The sequence below is a fragment of the Neovison vison genome, chromosome 3 (genome assembly GCF_020171115.1).
Source record: "Neovison vison isolate M4711 chromosome 3, ASM_NN_V1, whole genome shotgun sequence".
NCBI classification, from domain to species: Eukaryota; Metazoa; Chordata; class Mammalia; order Carnivora; family Mustelidae; genus Neogale; species Neogale vison.
In genome coordinates, this window is record NC_058093.1 from 91,702,453 (window position 1) to 91,721,773 (window position 19,321).

Consider the following 19,321-nt stretch of genomic DNA (forward strand, 5'->3'; position numbering starts at 1 on the left):
TAATGAAAATGCACAGGATCTTTGATGATTATGCTGTTTGCTAGAGAATGGTATCAAGTAGAAGGCAGAACAATGTCAGAATGAACATTAGTTACTGAAGTCTGAAAACAACTTCACTGTAGCTATGAGAAAGTTACGCTTTCAGGTCCCATAACACAACATGATCAGAGAGCCTTAGGGTATTGAGGGAATAAAAAATGAAGCAGAGTAATTAACAAGTCTCCTTACCATATGAGAAATTTAGCATTACTGTTGCAAAAATTAAATTCACATCTATATATCTAAAATACATTTTTTCAAAAGGCATAATTGAATACTTTATTCATTTCTTTATTCAAAAAATACTGCCTACCCCTGGGATCATTTTATGCTATAGATTGGGAAATAATCAAAAAAAATGATACATGTACTTTGAATCCAGACAGATCTAGGCTCCTGTCATAGTTCTGCTGCTTACTAAGAGTTGATCTTGAGTGCATGTAAGTTATTGGTCCCAGTACTTCATCTGTCTCTGTATCCATCCCCTGGGTAGAGTTATATCTTCTCCCACTAGAGGTAGAATATTTCACTCTGTCCCACTGTTACCAGGCTATGGCATGTGTCCTGTTTCTGTCAATGAGATATGAGCAGCTATGAGACAAGCCAGGATTTGACATGTGTTTGCATGGTTGGGCTTGCCCTCCTGTACTTCATTCATCATCATGAGAACATGCCCTGCTAATTCACTGGTCAAGAGCAGGCAATATGGAACAAAACTGGATTTAACCTACAACTTAGTCAAGCCCAGCCTAGATCAATTGATTCCCAGGTAGTCCCCAGGTGATTAGCTGATGCATGAGAGAAAAGAAATCGTTATTTTAAAGCACTGGAAATTTGAAGTTCATTGTGTAACAGTAGTAGCCAATACAGCATGTAACTCAATCATTCCTCTCATAGTCTACTTTTGTGAGTTGATATTTTCAAAAAGTTTGTAATATACAGGATTGCTATGAGGACTATCAATGTTTTAAAGGCCTAAGTGCAAACATTAAGACCTCAATTGCATTTCTATATACTAATAATAAACATGTGAAACTAAAATTAAAAATTAAGTACCGTTTAAGAGTGCCCAAGTCAGGCTCTGTGCAGGGAATGGAGTCTGCTTAAGATTCTCTCTCTCTCTCTCTCTCTCTCTCCCCCCTGCCTCCCCCGCCAAAAAGTAAACACCATTTATAATTACTACAAAAAAATATGAAACACATAGGTATAAATTTACCAAACGAATAGGACCTGTATAATGAAAATTACACAATACTGATGACAGAAATCAAAGATGTAATTAAATAGAGAGGCATATTAGATTCATGGATTGGAAGACTAAACATACTAAAGATGTCAGTTTTCCCCAAACTAATATACAGATTTTACATAATTTCTATCAATTCCCAGCAAGATTTTTTTATAGCTATAGACAAGATTATTCTAAACTATATAGATAGATAGATAGATAGATAGGTAGATAGATAGATTTAAGCACATACAAAATATTTGAAAAGGAAGAATAAAGTGGTAAAAATCTGTCAATCTAATTTTAAGACATATTAATTACATAGCTATAGCATTAAGACTGTGCAGAGATAGGTGTATAGATAAAGTGAACAAAATAGGGAACCCAAAAATAGACCAACATGAATGTGCCCAACATATATATGACAAAAGTGCAAAAACAATTGAAGAAAGGTAGGCTTTTCAGCAAATGGTGCTGGAGCAATTACAGGTCTATAAGCAAAAAAAAAAACAAGGAAACAAAAAAATAGCACACCTTGACCTCAATCTCAAACTTTATACAAAAATTAACTTAAAGTAGACAATAGATTTAACTATAGGATAATTTTTTAAATAGGAAAAAAAAATCAGGATCTAGGTCTAGGAAAGGAATTCTTAAACTTGATACCAAAAGCACAATCCATATAAGGAAAAATTGATAAATTGGACTTCATCAAAATTCAAATCTTTACTGTGAAAAAAAAAATCTTGTTAAGAGGATGAAAAAGTAAGGTGTATAGTACGAGAAAATTTTTGCAAACAGCATGTCTCTTAAGACCACAATGAGATATCTCTATATACCTATCATTAATGGTTAAAATATCAGACAGTAGCAGCTCCAAATGACAGTAAGGACACAGGGAAAGTAGATCACCCACACGCTGTTGTAGGGAATGTAAAAAGGAACCACCGCTCTGGAAAATGTTTGGAAATTTCTTCAAAAAACTAAATGTGTGCTTAACATATGACCCAGGACACTTGGTCATCGATTCCAGAGAAATAATGATTTGTGTTCACACAAAACTGTGTACAAAGGTTTGTAACAATGTTGTTCATAATAGACGAGAACTAGAAAGAACCCAGATGTCCTTCCAGCAGTAAATGAGCACAGTTTGTGGTCCATCCCTACCATCAACCACTGTGAAGAACAGCTATAATATGCAATGACCTGAATGAATCTCCAGAGTACTATAATGAGTTAAAAAAAAGGCAATTCCCATGGGGCACCTGGGTGGCTCAGTGGGTTAAAGCCCCTGCTTTCGGCTCAAATCATGATCCCAGGGTCCTGGTATGGAGCCCTGCATCAGGCTCTCTGCTCAGCGGGGAGCCTTCTTCCCTTCCTCTCTCTCTGCCTGCCTCTTTGTCTACTTGTGATCTCCGTCTGTCAAATAAATAAATAAAATTTTTAAAAAAGAAAAAAGGGCAATCCCCAAAGTCATTTACCCTGTGATTCCATTTATATAAAATTCTTGAAACAAAAAAATCACGTGAGTGAAGAATGGATTAGTGGTCAGGGAAGGGGATGCTTAGGGAAAGAACTTTGAGTAAAAGAGTCCGAGAAATCCCTTCTGGTAATGACACTGTTCTGTGCCTTGACTGCATCAATGACAATGGTGATTTTGTTAAGATAATTTGTAAGCTGTTTCCTTTGGGGGAAACTGAGTAAAGTGTATATGGGATCTCTCTGTACTATTTATGGAATGGTTCATAAGTCTAGTGTTACCTCAGAATGAAAAGTTTAATTAAATATCTTTTTAAAACTTGAGAGTAGATGATACCTTGTAAGCTTTCTAAAAACCTTAGTAAAGGCACCATAACTAATTTTTCTCAAAAAAGTGTTTTTTTTTTCTTCTTCAATTTTAAATGGTTTGTCCAGGTGCTGAAAAATCTGAGGCTTTTTTTGTTTTTTGAGGTGAATATTATTACTTTTTTTTTTTTTTTTTTTTTTTTTTTGCCAAATAGAGATGCATCAGCTCATTAGGCCATTGTTAGCCTAGTGGACACGTGCTGAAACCAACATGCGTAGCCAGCACAAATCCCATGTTCCAAGGCTCTAACGTGCCACCCGCATTTCCTGGGCTCACTCACTGTCAGGAACACTGCTTCTTTGGGCTCATTTCCACTCTGAAGGGGGGGTCACAGGGCTTCATTTTTTCCCAATGTTGCATCAAGGACTCTAACACATTCAGGGTTTGCTGAAGAAAAAGTTGTCATTTAAGACAAATTAATGACTTTTTCTACTCCAAAGTAATTGGAATTTAGATAAAGTAAGAAACTGTTTTTGTGTGAGTTGTATTAAAGGACAGAAATCTCTGCTTAGGATATACTAAGTATCCAGTTAAATTTCTTTCCCCTTAAAGAATGGGGTATCTTGAGGAGGTCCTTAAACAAGAACATATATTCCTAGCGGCCTGAAATGATTTATTATATCAGGTTCATCATCAAAATGAGCTGATAGTATCTTTCCTAGCAGTCCCAGATTAAAGTAAAATTAACAACTTCATTTTAGACTCCTACCTTTTCATTGTCCTTGAGAGAGTCTTGAGCCAGAAATCTACATAATTTATCATACAGTTACAAATAAGTCCACAATCTTTCCCCCTCCTTCCTTTTTTTGAAGTATTTCTTTCAACTTTTTTTTTTTTTTTTTAGAGTATGAATTCCAAAGATCCTTCTTTACCATAATCTAATCTAGCCGGTCTCTGACCAACAAGGTACTTTAAAGCCCTACTCTCAGAATATAAAGCCCAAAAGTTAGTTCCTGTTTAGTCCATATGATGGATCAGCTTTCGCCAATTATCCTAGATGTAAGAATTTGAATAAGTCATTTACTTCTGTGGGCCTCGCTTTCCTAAAGTACAAAAATGGATTTTGGTGACTATGCCAGACATATTTTATTCACCTCTTCACTGTCTGTTTTCCCAGTATGGCTCTTATTTCAGCTACCTGTTTTGTGTGAGCTCCAATTAATTTCATGCAGGTGCACCAGACAGTGCCTTTCCAAATGCCCATGATACTAACTTCTCACTTTCATCATGCAGCTTCCAATTTTTGTTGATCCTGCTCAGAGTCCATACAGGTGTAGTATAGAAAAGGCAGGGAGTTGATAACATCATGCCTGGGGAAAATTCTAGCCAATGGGAAATAGACTACAGTGGATAAATCCTTCCTTCTTCTCCTCGTGAGCAGTTAGTGCTGAGATATAGTCCATATTGTTTCTTGAAAAACTATCAGAATGGATTAAGGAATGAATTGTACTTGGTGTCAGGGCTTCATAATGCTATTCTTATTACAGCCTTAATTCATTTTTTTTTCTCTCACTTCCTGGGATTGCATGTCCTAATAAAGTCATAGCATATAAAATTTTAGTCAGGCTCTGCTCTCTGAGGAACCCAGGTTAAAATGGTTGATAGGAGGAACAGTGATTTAAAAAAAATCTCGGATGAGATTTTTGGAGAAAGACTGCTCATCAGTAGAAGAGCAAAAATCTCAATCACTGTTGGCCTCACAGTGACTGAGGTTTTCATCTGAGATTAATTGGAATAAAGTACATATGGAAAGAGTGATAAAGGGATGTGCAGTGGATAGGGCATGCAAGATACATGGGAACAATGATAAATATGAGGATTTCTAGTAGGTATTTAAACTTTTTTTTTTAATTACTTTGAAAGGCCAATTAAAAAAAAAATCTCTAGAAGTTCTCTGCCGCTAAAGGTAAACTGGAAGACAGAAAGTCTTTCACAGCAACTCATAAAATGCACTTCTTCTTTTTAAAATCCTCACATGCCACCTTATGGACTTTAGACTAGCCTTCAAAGTCGGGTATCAGCAGTAGTGACATTAGTGATACAGTGATGAGCATAGCTGCCTTCCAAAGTTGGGTATCAGCAAAGCCCAAGCAGGTAAATACAATTTTTGTTAACGAAAGAAATCCCTCACACAGTGAAGGAATTACATACACTGCCTATCTGTACTGCCAGGGACCACAAGCAGATGTAAGAGAGGGTTTCATGGGTTAGGAAGTAGGGCTAGACTCTACATGGGCTAAGGAATAATGAGTCACTTATCATCACTTGGACTTCAATGCTCTGGCAAGCACATGTTGAGTTTTGTTTTGGTTTTTTGTTGTTGTTGTTTTGTTTTTGTTTTGTTTTCCAATAACTTCTTGAAGCCCAGTTCTGAAGATAGTAATGATAAAAGACTCCTTGAAAATAATACTGAGAAAGTGATCAGTAGGCTCAGGGAAGGTGGCCATGTTATAATGAACTTACTAGATTGGACTTGAGAACATACCACCTATCTATATTCACTTGTTGGCCAGGATACACTCATCACTAAAATAAAAGATGAGATTTTATCATCTTTGAAAATCTCAATATTGTCTGTCTTTGTAGCACCACAATGATAAATGCTGCCTTGGAACTGGACTTTCTGGTGACAATGTGGGTGATGGATACAGGAATGGTGGAGATCCAGTGGCTGTATGTAACTGTCAGTGATAAGATGAACACATTTACCATAATGCGCAGCAAAGCTAAGTGGCAATGAGGGCTCCTTGACCCACAGGAATCTGTGGTAATGAATAATAGAACATGGTATTCCTAAGAGTGAGAGAAATGGACAGTAAATCCCGTGTTGTTAGGCTTGTGTAATAATAATAATCTGAAAAATATGCTGATAACCAAAGGCTAGTGTCAACTGCCAGAACAGAAACTGAAGTATTCCATCCAGTCTCTAATCTATCTGCATTCTAGATCCAAGTCTTCCATTTGCACAATCCATTGATATAAGGTATTCTAGGTTATATCCTCTAGTGGAAAGTATAAGTAGTTGCCCCTCACAACACCTACCATGATGAATAGGACTCATTGGTGTTTTTGTTTGTTTGTTTAATTTTGGAGGTAGTATATATTCCTGCCTCCTGGGAGGCAGTTCAGATCCATTTATATATATAGGGTGACATGGGAGACTTCTAGGTTGTGATAGGGATCAGACAAAGTGAGAGTTCTGCAGCAATATCAGGCTCTATTATAAGTAGCTCTACTGTTCAGGTCAGGTACTTCAGCCAAGCTAATGTTGCTAGAAGTGGTCTCGGTCAGCAAAAGAATCACAGTGAAGAAACCCTAAGGTTCTTAAGCAAGGCTATGTATTCTGAGGCAAGAAACTATATTTCTCCCCCAGATGGGTTCTGGTACAATATTAGGCCCTGGGTAAATGTGATCATCTGATCTTGGTTCACTAAGTAATAGGTCAACTGGTTGAGTAATATCGGTGCCATTGTGTCTTAGTTGGGTTACTATAACAAAATATCATATGTGGAGTGACTTAAACAACAGACATTTCTTTCTCACAGTTCTGGAGGCTAGGACAACCAAAGCAAAGGTGCTGGCAAATTCAGTTCCTAGTGAGAAAGCTCTCTTTTTGGCTTAGAGATGGCCACCTTCTTTCTGTTTGCTCATATGACCTTTCCTCAGTAGAAAAAAGATCTCTCCCATCTCCTCTTCTAATCCTTTCTGAGCACTAATCCTTTCTGAGGGAAACACCCTCATGAACTTTTCTAAACCTTAGTCCCAAAGGCCCCATCTGCAAATACTCTCTCATTGGGTGTTAGGATTTCAGCATATGAATTTGGAAGAAGCACAACATTCTGCCCTTACTAATCAGGCATAGCCACAGTCCATAGCATGGAAGAAATGATATATTTGAGATTGGTCCTATGCTTTTTCAAAAACAGGAATAAATTATGTGGAGTTGTTTAATCCTATGTTGCCGGTCACCATTGCAACACTGCCTCCCTTCGGTTTATTATTATAAACTTACTGCAGATTCACAAGAACCAGCTGTTGAAGGAGAAAAAAGCTCCTAGTGGTCTTTGATGTGAGAGCAGCTCCACATTGACTGCTAGTACATTCAAGTCCCTCTTACGGGGATAAGGAGTGTGATAAAGAGAAATCCTCCCAGTGGGTAAAGTTCTGAGGAATGTGCCTGGTCATCTGTTTATATATGGAGAAAAGTGGTCTGAATTTCATAGCCACATGAACTCTTGGGAAGCAACAAATAGTTTGACTCATTATTCAGTGACCTGGAAAGAGTAAGATTCAGATACTAGAGGCAAAGAGGCCTGGAAAAGAAGTATGAAGAGGACATATGATTGTGAACCTAAAGTATATAAATTTTTGTGTCTCAAGGCAGAGTCTTTAAAAGAATGCATAGTGTAGAAGAATCTCTTAATAAGTAGAAGATAGGGTGATTCATCTTGTGGAGGTTAAGAAATCTTTCATGGCCATCTCAGTGGTAATGCAATGGTCCCATGGATCGAGTGACCACTTTGGTATATTTGGAGACTATATGTAAGCCCAATAGCATGGTCTCTCTCTAGCTAAGACTCATGTAGCTCTTGCCAATGAGGAATATCCAAGCTTACAGCAGCAGAGACCTACAGTGAGCTCCCTGTATATAACTATTCTTCAAGGAGACCAGCCAACCACTTCATATTATATTGAATGCATTGGACACTTACCATTCTGGGGGAGAAAAATGCAGTTATTTTCCATACCCAAACTGACATCTAGTCTGATTATGATATTTTTCCCCAGTCCAGTACTGGCATAAGAACAAACTTTAGAGAACTTACAGAATTTTTGATCTATTGGCATGGTATCATACATAATATTGACTCAGACCAATGGACTCAATTTGTAACAAAGGAATGTGCCAGAAGATATATGACCAAGAATTCATTGGTGTTGCCATTTGGATCCCACCCCATTTAATCCATAAATGAATGGGTTTGTTCAAAGCATGGAATGACTTAGGAAAGTCTTAGTTATGGCACTATTTCAGAGACAACAGCCTATAGCATTGAGATGCTGGCCTAAGGATGAACTAAACTGATTTAGGGTGCTAGATTAAATGGATCCAAAAACCAACGGTAGAAATAAAATTCAAATTTCCTACCATTATAGCCAATGATCCAATTTTCTTTTTGTTTCTGACAACTTACAGGTTTATTTTCTACCTTAGGGGGCTACACCTTCACTATGCTGGTGAGCATCTTTAAGTCAAACTTTAAGCTGTAACTCCTTCTCAGTCTCTTCGGGTTCTTCTTTCCAGTAGAGCAACAAAGAAAAGAGTGAGGGAACTGGCAGAGGTAATTAGTCTTGACTACTGTGTTGAGGTAGGAAGGCTGCTACACAATTGTGGCAGGGAAGATTAAGAGTAGAACCCAAGGAAATCAGAAATTAGTTAGTTCCTCCTTCACTAAGGGAAAGGTAAAAACAGTACATAGACAAATGCAGCAACCATGCCCCAATAAGAACAAAGTGACTATGGGCTCAGAACTCTTTGGTTGGAAACTCTGCATTACCCCACTTCAACTGGCTACAGTGTTGACTGGGGGCAGGAAAAACTAGAATGGTTGTTATTGGATATTGTAAATAGCATAATGCCTTGTGATCAGTTATAGCAGAATGGACTGTAGCTTGTTTCATGAACCTCTTCTTAGGTCTTTATAGAGATTATATTGAAGAAAACTCTAGCTAATTGTACTTAGATCTCCTCTTTCAGGAAGGAAGTGGGACATCTTGTTCTCATGTCAGCGGAAGTCTTATGTTGATGTATGGAAGATGGATATGAAGGAAGATTTAAGCATATCCAATTGGTGCAAAAAAGAGTCTGTTCAGGCACCTATTGGACATTATTTCTGACTCTCTCACCCTCTTCTGTCTCTGCTTTGGATGGTTACAGAGCTCTGCATGGACTCCAGTTGATTCATGTAGGCCCCCCTCTTGGGTTCTCACCTCTCCTCTGACCTTCCCTGTGGCCTCCAAAATATGATAGGTCCAAGACTCCCTATTCATCCATCTTTCACACATGACAACAAGGAAATACAGGGTATTGGTTTTCAGGATAAGCCACAGAGCAATGGGTTGTAGATAGGATTCTGCTGATAGATGGTTCTGCAGATAGATGGTTCTAAGGTTCAGTTTCAATCACTTCTTTGAGAATGGCCTTAGAGAATTGAGCAGTCATCTGTGTAATGATTTCTGTTATCAGCTTTCGCTTCATCCCTACTCTTTCTCCCTGGGATTGCACTCCCTAAAATGAGCTCACAAAGGTTCCACTTTCTAGGACACAAAGGCCAATATACTGGATCAGATCAGTGGACTTCAAAAGTTTTTCTCCTTATATCTTAAAAGAAACTGAAAAAGACTTATCATTTGTACATTTTAAAATTGACTTCTAAATATTTTCATCAAAATAGTTGAAAAGATGTAATTTCTCCTATATTACCAAACAAATTTTGTCACTCCATGAAATAGTTTTATACTTTGGAGTCATTTATTGATTCACTTACTACATTTCTTTTTTTTTAATAGTTTATTTTTAAGTAATCTCTATACCCAACATGAGGATCAAACTCACAACCCTGAGATCATAAACAATGAATTCTGGAACACTGAAAAGAAATTAAATTCAATTCAATTAAAAAAAAAAAAAGAGTCACATGCTCCACTGACTGAGCCAGCCAGGCACCCTAAACCTACTACATTTAGATAGATAGGTGTGTGTGCATATGAATTTAAATGCATGCACACATTGACATTTTAAATTTTGTTTCCTTTTTTTTTTTTGACCAAACGGTGTGATTGTTAATTTTTTTCTATTTTATCATTAAATTTATTAGTTTATAAAAAATAAAAATAATATAGCTAAATTATAAATTATGATAAATCATGAGAAATGACAACGAAATATACTGGGAATGCATATTCTAATGAGATAAATTATAATCAGGCATTTTTATACATTTAATACAAGATAAGTAAGTATAAATAAAAAATAAGTATAAATGTTGCTAAAATCTAATTATCATAAGAGATAGCATTTTTAATGGGAATTAAAATATTAAACATTATAAATAATAAAATGAAATGAGTATTGCTCTAATTGGAATAAAGGTTTATTCCAATAAGTTCTACATATTTTAATGAATAAAACACAACAAATCTGAAAAAAAAAATCAAAAGAAAGTTTTCTCTGTGTGTTTGTGTTCAGTATATTTTGAAATGTTGGTAGTCCTAGAAAATAATACAGTAATAGTTAAAATGTTATGTGTTGCTGACCCATTTCACAATTCAAAGATGTTTTTCTTTCCAATTGCTGCTCTTTTCTAATGACTCTTATTAAGGACACTTGAAAAATAATTTCTTTTATTTGTATATTAAAAAAATTCAGTGAACATTGTTTCCTACCAATATTTATTTGCTTCATCTACACAAAGTTCTTTTCAAAAGCAGTTCATTCTTTAACAAATGTCAAGAGATAAAAAAGACAAAGGTTTTGAAGAAAATTACATTTTCATTCTAAATTAGTTTTCTATTTCTGCTATAACAAATATCACAAAATTAGTAGCCTAAAATAATACTATTTATTATTTCACAGTTTCCGTAAGCTAGACATCTAGCAGGCTCTGCTGGATCTCTGCTGGGAATCTCAAGAAACTAAAATCGAGATTTCAAGCTAAGTTCTTTTCTGGACACTCTAGGGGACCGTCCACGTCCCTGCTTATTCAAGTCTTTGGCAGAATTTATTTTTATGCAGATATAGAACTGAGGGCTACTTTATTGTTGTTTGTCAGCTGAGGATTATTCTCAGCTTCTAGAGGTCCCCACATTGATTGACTTGTGGAGCTCCTTCATCTCAGAACGAGTAATGGCTGGTTGAGTCTCTGTCACTCTTTGAAACTATCCTACCAGTTCTTCACTCACAGCATCTCTCGTGGACTCTTGTGCCTTGATCAAGCAACTGAGAAAAGGACCCTGATTATGATCGAAGAACATCTAGTGCTCTTCTACTTGACATTCCATTGGGTCCACCCAATATTCCAGAGGAAACTTCCTATCTTGAGGTCCTTTATTATTAATTTCACTTACAAGGTTGCTTTATGTCACACAGTATAGCAAATATGTGCTTAACACCAGGAGCCAAAAAATAAATCAAGGAGGCTAAAATCCAACCACATGCACCACATCATTCTATCCAAATTCTAGTACCTCATTCCATGATTAAAAGAAATACATACTCTAAAAAAGGAGAAGAGAAGCCTTATGTGATTATAGGATCTTCATTACTCATGAAGGGAGTATTCCTCTCTCTTCAGTGACCTGGAGGTCTCACACACTAAAAAATGCATGATAGTAAGATTAACAATCAGTGTGTAATATCTTCCCTTTGTAAAAGAAAAATAAATAAATAATCTACAGGAGCTTGGGTGGCTCAGTGGGTTAAACCTCTGCCTTCAGCTCAGCTCATGATAGGGTCCTGGGATTGAGTCCCACATCGAGTCCCCAAGCAGAGAGCCTTCTTCCACCTCTCTCTGCCTGCCTCTCTGCCTACTTGTGGTCTTTCTCTGTCAAGTAAATAAATAAAATCTTTAAATAAATAAATAAATACAGATATTTTTAGTTGGATACATCTATTATCGAGGATTGCAAAATTAAATTTCTTAAAACTGTGTCCTGAAAAATCTTTTGAGTATCTTTCAATATTTGAGTTCTCCCTATAACCCACCCTTTTCTTTTAAAGACCACTGAATGACGAAATTTTAAGGAACAATTCAACTTCCAAGTATTCAAGGATTTTATAATTCTGTCCCTGAATGAATGAAGCATTATTATTTTTCAAGGCAGTTGTTCAAACCAGAGGGGAAATAATCTGTCAAGCCAAATATTTTGAAGTGGGTACATCTAAAGCCCTTGTTATATATGAATATTGTAGTTATAAATCATAACTGAAAAGGGTATCAGATAAAAACTATCAGTTGAATTCTCTGGTTAGGTAATGATATCACTAATGTGACTAAAAGTTTTATCACTGAATAGATAGTTTAATTTAGCTGATTAGAGTTGAATTGGATTAAATTAATCCACTGGAAAGTTTTATATTTAATGTTATAACTGCACATTGTATTATTACATGTAGGCAAAGCCCATGTGAGCTTTCAAGATACAGATTATTTTTCAGCCAATCAAGTTAGCTAAAAGAATTAGCTCTGGAAGCACTGTTTGTTCCTGATTCCTCCAACTGAATCATATGGTCAAGGAAATAAAACTTCATAATATCAAGCATTATAAGATCAGAAAGGTAATTATTTGTTGAATTTCTTGTAAAACAAAGTTGTAGCATTATTTTCCCAAATCATAATAGCTCAATGGTCTGTTTATCTATTATTAGAATAGGCACCAACCAGCACTAGGTATTCTTCTTGAACCATAACTGGGTTCTTTCTTCTGCTACTTGTCCAACAGAGAAAGCTATGACATTTGTACCTGAACTCTCCATAAGGGAGGCACTAGACATATGTGCTATTAAGCCCTTGAATGGTGGTTATTCTGAACTAAGACATACTGTAAATTTTATCCAGTGCACTGGATTTCAAAACTTCAGCACAAATAAAATAATTGAAAATATTTCACTAAAAACTTCTTACATTGATCATATCATGAATCATAATTTTATCTATATTGGTAAATATCATGTTATTGAAATTAATTTCATCAGTTTCTTTATAAATCTCAGTGTGGCTACAAGAACATTTAAAATTATATATGCAGCTCATATTTCTTTAGTGGTGCTAGTCTAGACCGTATCTAGTCTCAAAAATCTCTTAATCGTGCTATCTAAGTGTCTGGCAATCTAACTTTATGAAAAATGAGCTGTCTTCATAAAACTCTTTCTCCTTCACCTCTCATGTCCAAAAGAAGCAGAGCCATGCTGGTCCATCCCCACGAGGTTAGTATTTCAGAAGAGATTTCTGGTCTCTCGTTACCTTCCCTTCTCCAGAGACTCACTTAGAGAAACAAGGGCTCAATTATTATTGGTACAAAGTTTTCCTGGGGAGATAAATACAGCTTAGCAATACTAGAAACCAAAGTATTCCTGTGATCAGGTCCTCCTGACCAGTATGAGGTTTTTGATCTTGATTTTTAATCACACTACTTGCTCTTCATAAACAAGCTGACACTTGCTCTCCTGTCTTCATTTCCCAAGGCAAAACAACTATAAGCTGAAGTGTTTTTTCTGTATGAGGACAAGTCAGATGTGATTAAAAAAAAATAATAATGACTACAGGGCTGCCTATACTTTCAGCACTTAGTAGAGCTAAATTCATCTTTGATCATCATCTGCAGCTTCAAAATAACTGCTTCATAGATAGGAGGTCAGTCCAGAGCCTCGGTTCTAGCCAGGAACATGGGTGGCCCCAGCGATGCTGTATGCAGCTGGGACCCCTGGGCTCCTGAGATCTGTCAGGTGAAGAGTTCACTCGTCTTTTGGTAATCAGTCAAAATTAGTCTGTAAAGAAGAAATGAGTGGTGACACAATATCGAGCAAAAAAGCCTCAAACCCAAATCTAAAAAAGCTTCTGTGTGGAGAAGGGTACTTTGAAGACTAAGATTTGTGTAGGGGTACAGAAATGTTAACAGGTCAAACAACTCCCTAATTAGGAGGAAGGCCCAGAAAAAGACATGATGGAACAAGGCACCTGTAACGACAGTGGAATCTGTTGAATGGAATAACACTGATCTCCATCCATACGTCCACGATCAAGGGGAGGCTAGAGTCCAAACCAGGGAAGCTGGAGAACCAGACACATGCAAGGAAGATGAGGAAGAATGATTATTTGTCAGAAAATAATAGGGCAGGTAAGTAGGTAGGATGATACAAGCAGAAGGGAAAACGAGAAGGCAATCCTATCTCCAGAACAAAAAAGTAAACAATCTGCCAATTGAACAAACCCAAAAATGTTATACATAAGCTGATAGGACAATTAAGGAAAGAATATTTCACTTAAAATTCCAAAGAAATTTTCAAGTAACTAAAACTGAAGGTGATGATAGTCAATTACCAAATAGGCATGAGGTACCGTAATGATGGGAGAATCTTAATGTAAAGGAAATTCTTGCAGAGTGAGGTGCAATGAGTCTGAAGAGGGACGGAGAGAACATGTAGCTCAAACAGCAAGTGGAGATTAAGATGGGCTGATTCTGACACTTGGGGCCTGGGTGACCTGTCACCTGCAGTGTTTTCTCGGTTCCTGACAAATTTGCAGAATGTTTGAATTTTACTGGATCATGAAGGCATTTGGGATTTAAGGGTAGAAATGGAGGTGATAACCGAGCTTACCTTCAGTGCAAAATATTCCAGGCACTCATGCACTGACGGACACCATCCCCCAAGATGATTTAGCTCAGGAAGTGGTTTATGGTCTTGTTCAGCTTCTCAGTGACTGGGGATGGTTATGGAGAATATCAACAAGTGGCAAGCACAACAGGCTAATATAAAGCCGAATAAGGATGCCTGGGTGGCTCTGTTGGTTAAATGTCGGCGTTCTGTTCAGGTCATGATCCCAGGGTCCTGGGATGTGGTACCACATCCCATTTCTTGCTCAGTGAGGAGGCTGCTTCTCTTTGTGCCTGTCGACCCCCCTTGCTTGTGCTCTCTCTGATTAAATAAATAAATAAATAAATAAATAAACTTCTTAAAAAGAAAAAAGGCAGAATAAACAGCAGAACCACAATTTAAATATTTATCATCATTTGATAACTGATCCTTGGCTTGGGCTCTACAAAAAAGAATAAAATATTTTCTTTTTATAATTTGGCCCCATTCTTTTTTTTTTTTTTAAGATTTTATTTATTTATTTGACACAGAGAGAGAGATCACAAGAGGCAGGAGGGGGGGGGAAGCAGGCTCCCTGCTGAGCAGAGAACCTGATGCGGGGCTCCATCCCAGGCTGAGATCATGACCCACGCTGAACGCAGAGGCTTTAACCCACTGAGCCACCCAGGCTCCCCTGGCCCCATTCTTAAGGAAGCAATAATGTCAGAGGAAAACATCAAAATTGACCCAACAAAATGGTATTTTATGCTACAACCGAATGTATCAATACATGATAAAACTGTTAAGACTTTATTAACTCTTTAAATTTTTCTAAACTTTTTATTTTTAAAATTTTTAAAAATTATATGTATTTTCTATTTTTATGGTTATCTCATATATTAAAGGAATAGCTCAGATAGTTTAGGAAAACAGGCTAAAGACACATTAAGAAGTTAGTGCTTTTTAAGTATTACTGTGCCATCAGATTCACCTGGAGGTTTTAAAGCACAGCTAACTGGGCCCATCCTCAGAATTTCTGGCTTAGTAGTCTCGGGTAGGACCCAAGGATGTACATTTCTAAAGTGTTCTACACGTTAGCATTGGTCTGGGAACCTGACTGATCTAGTAGTCCCTGGGCCCATCAAGTCTATGATTATGGCTCTGTCTAAATTTATATATTTATGTATTCTGAAAGAAATTTTTTATTTTTCCAGACTTGAGAGGCAAACATTGCTTAGTTGTTAAGTTTGTTTCATTAGGAGACTTTTTTTTTTTTTTTAAACAGAATTCGAGATTCTGTGATGTCCAAAGGGACACTGTGAATAATAATGCCTGTCAGTATCTCTCGGGTCCTCTCTGCCTCTTCTCTTGGTGATACAACACTTACTGTCCTCCTCTCCTGCAATTTCAGAACTGCCATTAGGATAATGTGGATTACACTTTGGCAAGCCCCTGTCTAGATATTACATTCAAATGTGTCACTAACAGGAAATAAAATCTGCTGTAAGAAATGATGGGAAATGCTGGCCAGAATCTGTTGAAAATAGATACCTTCCTTAGCCAGACATAAAGAGAAATAACCCTGAATGTAGATTAAGTCTGCAATACACACAAATTCTTGATTCTGTCAGGTTCATTAAAGGCAGTAAATCCAGAGAGATTTGAAGCAGAACTGATTATGAACATTTACCTTCTACTGAATTCCCTGGTGCCTGTGAATATTTACCCTTTGATCTTTGTTAAGGCTTTAGGCAGAGCAAACTGAAAACCATTCTCCTGAAGGTTACTTGGAAATGCATGGTCTAAGTTTCCTAGCATGGAGTCTAGATGGCTTTATTATCATCACTATCATTAAAAATGCATGTGTCGGGGCGCCTGGGTGGCTCAGTCGGTTAAGCCTCTGCCTTCGGCTCAGGTCATGGTCTCAGGGTCCTGGGATGGAGCCCCGCATCGGGCTCTCTGCTCAGCAGGGAGCCTGCTTCCTCCTCTCTCTCTGTCTGCCTCTCTGCCTACTTGTGATCTCTGTCTGTCAAATAAATAAATAAATCTTTAAAAAAAATGCATGTATCTATCTTCATGTGGTAGGATGACAGGTGATGTACAAAACAATTTGTACTCATAATCTATGCCTTTGAAGACTCTGAAACAAAGACAAAGACAAACACTAATTTTAGACAATAACCTAATAAAGTAGATTAAAATAACTTTTTTTTTTGCACAAAACATAAGCGAAGAATAGCTGTTTTGTGAAGCAATGTGTTGGAAGAGTGGATTTCTCCATTGGGTAGAGTTTGTTGATACTTGATTCATGTGTAATACACAGGTATAATCTATCCTCCACTGCTTCTTCCAACTAGCCTAACCAGGTCCCTTGTACTGAGTGAAGCCATAAAGAAAAGGAGGCAAATGCTCAGCAGTTTTGGGGTGCCTGGGTGGCTCAGTCATTAAGCGTCTGCCTTCAGTTCAGATCATGATCCCAGGGTCCTGGTACTGAACTCCACAATGGGATCCCTGCTCTGCAGGGAGCCTGCTTCTCCCTCTCCCCACTCCCTCTGCTGTATTGTCTCTCTTGCTATGTCTGTCTCTGTCAAATAAATCAATAAAATATTTTTTTAAAATGTTCAGCAGTTTTAAATTTATATATACATATATGTACGTGTGTATGTATATATATACATATGTGTATATATGTATATGTATATATGTACATACATATGTATATATATGTACATACACACGTACATATATGTATATATGAAGTGTTTTGTTGTGAGAAATTGGCTTACATGAATATAAAGGCTGAGAAGTCCCATGATCCTGCAAGCTGGAGATCCAGGAAAGTCAGTGGTATAATTTCAGTCTGAATTCAAAAGCTTGAGGCCCAGGGGAGCTGATGGTGTAAAACCCAGTCCAGGAGTAGAAGACCAATCTCCCAGCTCAAACAGGCTGGAAGACAGCAAACTGGGAAGACTCCCTCTTCCTCTTTTCCTTTTTTTTCTCTTCAGGCCCTCAACAGATTGTTTGATGCCCATGCAAATTATAGAGGACATTCTACCTTCCCCAGTCCATTGATTAATTTCATTCAGCTACACCCTCATAGACACACCCAGAAATATTTAATCTGGGCACCCATTGTCCCAGTCAAGTTGACACATAAAATTAACCATCACACCTGATTAGGTCCTTCCTCAATCTCCATATATGAAATGGTGGACTCTACCCAGAAATTTATGCTAACTCTTCCTTGGGAAGTCATTTCCTGAACAGAATACCTTAATTTGTTTTCTTTCTTTCTTTTTTTGTTTTTTTTTTTTAAGATTTTATTTATTTGACAGACAGAGATCACAAGCAGGCAGAGAGAGAGGAGAAGGAAGAAACAGGCTCCTCGCGGAGCAGAGAGCCCAATGTGGGGCTCGATTCCAGGACCCTGAAGTCATGACCTGAGCCAAAGGCAGAGGCTTTAACCCACTAAGCCATCCAGGTGCCTCCCTTAATTTGTTTTTTTTATTATATGTACAGGGTATAACTGTTATGAGATAGTTCTAAATAAATTGAGAGACAGAATGTAAACTTTAGAACTAAAGGATATTTTAGAGTCATCAATTTATTTATTTATTTTTTAAGATTTTATTCATCCATTTGAGAGAGATCACAAGAAGGCAGAGCGGCAAGCAGAGAGAGGGGAGGAAGCAGGCTCCCCGCAGAGCAGAGAGCCCGACTCGGGGCTCCATCCCAGGACCCTGGGGTCATGACCTGAGCCAAAGGCAGAAGCTTTAACCCACTGAGCCACCCAGCTTCCCCTAGAGTCATCAATTTCTAAGGCTTCATTTACAAGGCTGGAGAGAGGAAGTCTTATGGCCAGAACCTGAGAAGCTAGTCAGTGAGGAAATGAGAATAAATTTCCAGACACACACATCCCTACTTCAGCCAATTTTGCTTTCCATTTGAGGAGCTAGATCAGTCACAACTAATCTATACAAACGCATAAGGTGAGCAACTTTTATTTCTAAGACAAAGACAATCAAGACACATTAGAAAACTCGGTCTTCTTTTTAACTAGAATTTGTAATGGTTTGTCCTCTAAACCAGCAGATATAACTGACATAAGAGATAATAAGCTAAAACTAGTACAGTCAAATTTTCTCGGACTTTATTATTAAGAATACTCCAAGTATTTATTAATCATGCAATGTTTTTCAGACATGAAGGCATTTCTTACAGCAGTAGAAAATTCTGTTTGTTCCATCCCTGTCTTTTTTCTTGAAGCATTAGAGTTATTAAGTACAACATCTGCACAGAACAGGTTGTTTGCTTTTCAAATAACTTTAGCAGAAAGAGATATTTGATGAATTAGTAATGTGTTTGACCTTGAGAAACTGATAAAAATATCTGGTTCTTTGGTCCTTTATTCTGATGCCTCAGTACCTTTTTAAAGCTGGATTTTACAAGCCCCTTAGCAAATTGGTTTTGCAACAGTGTTTTTCCTTGTATGTAATATATTACTTGAAAACTGAAAAACCTGCTGGAAAAAGGAAAAAAAAATGAAATTCTGAGTAACCAATAGCCTCTGTGGTCATTATAAATGCCCAATGGGTATTTCAGTGTCCTTTAGTTGAAAACAAATTATGTAAATCCATTTAAGTGTGATGAAAGTTTACAAAAACAACTAAAGACTGAAGAGCCAGACACATCAGCACAGTTGAAAGTTAACGTGTAAGACATTAATAGATGTTCCTAGATCTGTACCTTCTTGTTCTGTGTCCAGGAAATTTATTTTCTAGACAATTACCTCTATGAGGAACACCCAGGGCTGGAGGAAAGAGTTTTACAGAATCTTACTGTTACTGAGTCAGCC